Below are 2,527 nucleotides of genomic sequence, written 5' to 3' on the forward strand. Positions count from 1 at the left end.
CTGGCGCCCAACTGGTGATTTTTTGTTTCTTTTTCTTTTCTCATTGCTTTGCCGTTGTGCTTCTTTTGTTTTTTCTTTTCATTTTTTCGAGACGCTTCCGTACTTCGTGACTACCAGCACCGGGAACCGCCCCCCTCCCAGAACCGGTCGTGGACACTTCTACAGCGCTCCTTTCGACGTCGGATGGTACGACAATTGCGTCAAAAAAGCTCTTGACAACGTAAGCTACGCAAATTTTTCTGTCCATCAGCCCTCGCCACATGCATCCAGTGTTTAATTGCCAGTAACATTTTGCGGGTGTTTTCTTCGCCCATTTTCTATGTCAGACATGCAGTGCCGCTAATTCGATGCACTTGCGTTCCGGAAAGGTTACGCGAACCACTACTTCGATGTCTAACGACGACAAAGCTACCTCCCCACCGGATATATCCGGAATCGTCACCCAGTTAGCCGCAATACTAGAACGTCAATTGCAGGTGACACCGACAGATAACTTCCGCTTGCAGCTCGCAGTGCCAACTTATGACGGCCACACTGATAAAAAATCGGTGGCAGAATTTCTTCAAGAGATGGCTAATTACCGCAACGCGCAAGCCTTATCTGATGACCTACTCCTTCAGCGCGTTCTGCCAGTGGCCCTAACGGGCTCCGCCGCCCGTTGGCGGCGTCGTCAGTCATTTCAAAGTTGGCCTCACTTCGAGCAGCTCCTCCGAGCAGAGTTCCTCCCCCCAGACTATGCGGTCCGTATGAAAGACGAACTTCGCGCTCGCACTCAAGCAGAGGACGAAAGCCTCCAGGAATACATACGGTCATTTCAGGAGCTTATGAGCGCGCAGACCCCCTGGCACCCGAATCGGAAAGAGTGACACGGGCGATCCGCCAGTCCTACCCGCGCTTCCAGGCCTACCTAAGGGGCCGCACCTTCCTTTCTCTTGACGACCTGGCAAAAGCTGCATCGGATATTCAGGCGGCAATGTTGGCAGAAATTTCTTATCAACCCCCACCCCCTCCTAGCGCATCCCTTGAGCCGTCATGTGCGTGGCGTGGTTCCTCTGTTTCAAGCAGGGTGATTCCGGCACCGCCCCCCCGGGCAGTGGACCCGTTCTACCACCACTCCATGGCAGCCCGGGCTCCCTTTAAACCTGCCTTTCTGGAATCGGATCCGGCAGTATGTGCCCGAGGCCGCGGCAAGACAACCCAGGAACCAGCCTACCGGACTACGGGTGGCTCACATACGAACCCGCCGGTCTGCTTCCAGTGCGGTGGACGGGGACACTTCAAGAGCCAGTGTCCAAGCCCCCGGGGGTCCCGCCAGCAGGGAAACGACGAGGGCCGGCGGTGGTAAGACGCTACCATTTGCCGGCCAGCCCTGCACTTTTTTCGGTGCACGCAGACCCTGCGACCCCGCCTCCAGTGACTGGCCGCCTGCAGGGGGAGGGGGCAGGCCGAGCCGGACCTCCTCCAGTGACTGGCCGCCTGCAGGGAGTGACAGGCCGAGCCGGGCCTCCTCCAGTGACTGGCCGCCTGCAGGGGGTGGCAGGCCGGACCGGTCCTCCTCCGATGACTGACCGAGAGAAAGGGGTGGCAGGCCGGACCGGGCCTCCTTCGATGACTGACCCAGAGAAAGGGGTGGCAGGCCGGACCGGGCCTCCTCCGATGACTGACCGAGATAAAGGGGTGGCAGGCCGGACCGGGCCTCCTCCGATGACTGGCCGAGAGCGAGGGGTGGCAGGCCAGACCGGGCCTCCTCCGATGACTGGGCGAGAGAAAGGGGTGGCAGGCCGGACCGGGCCTCCTCTGATGACTGGCCGAGAGCGAGGGGTGGCAGGCCGGACCGGGCCTCCTCCGGTGACTTACCGAGAGAAAGGCGTGGCAGGCCGGACCGGGCCTCCTCCGGTGACTGACCTAGAGAAAGGTGTGGCAGGCCAGACCAGGCCTCCTCCGGTGACTCACCGAGAGAAAGGGGTGGCAGGCCGGACCGGGCCTCCTCCGATGACTGGCCGAGAGCGAGGGGTGGAAGGCCGGACCGGACCTCCTCCGATGGCTGGCCGAGAGAAAGGGGTGGCAGGCCGGACCGGGCCTCCTCCGATGACCGGCCGAGAGCGTGGGGTGGCAGGCCGGACCGGGCCTCCTCCGGTGACTGACCGAGAGAAAGGGGTGACAGGCCGGACCGGGCCTCCTCCGGTGACTGACCGAGAGAAAGGGGTGGCAGGCCGGACTGGGCCTCCTCCGGTGACTGGCCGAGAACAAGGGGTGGCAGGCCGGACCGGGCCTCCTCCGGTGACTGACCGAGAGAAAGGGGTGGCAGGCCGGACCGTACCTCCTCCAGTGACTGACCGAGAGAAAGGGGTGACAGGCCAGACCGGGCCTCCTCCGGTGACTGACCGAGAGTAAGGGGTGGCAGGCCGGACTGGGCCTCCTCCGGTGACTGGCCGAGAACAAGGGGTGGCAGGCCGGACCGGGCCTTCTTCGGTGACTGGCCGAGAGCAAGGGGTGGCAGGCCGGACCGGGCCTCCTCCGGTTGCCG

General features: G+C 62.4%; 1 pseudogene; it reads left to right on the top strand.

The window, feature by feature from the left end:
- Positions 1-389: 389 nt before the first annotated feature.
- Positions 390-1,345, top strand: LOC146184018 (uncharacterized; annotated as a pseudogene).
- The last annotated feature ends 1,182 nt before the right edge of the window (positions 1,346-2,527 follow it).

The sequence above is a fragment of the Amblyomma maculatum genome, chromosome 7 (assembly GCF_055883805.1).
Source record: "Amblyomma maculatum isolate TAMU_Amacu chromosome 7, ASM5588380v1, whole genome shotgun sequence".
Taxonomy (NCBI): domain Eukaryota; kingdom Metazoa; phylum Arthropoda; class Arachnida; order Ixodida; family Ixodidae; genus Amblyomma; species Amblyomma maculatum.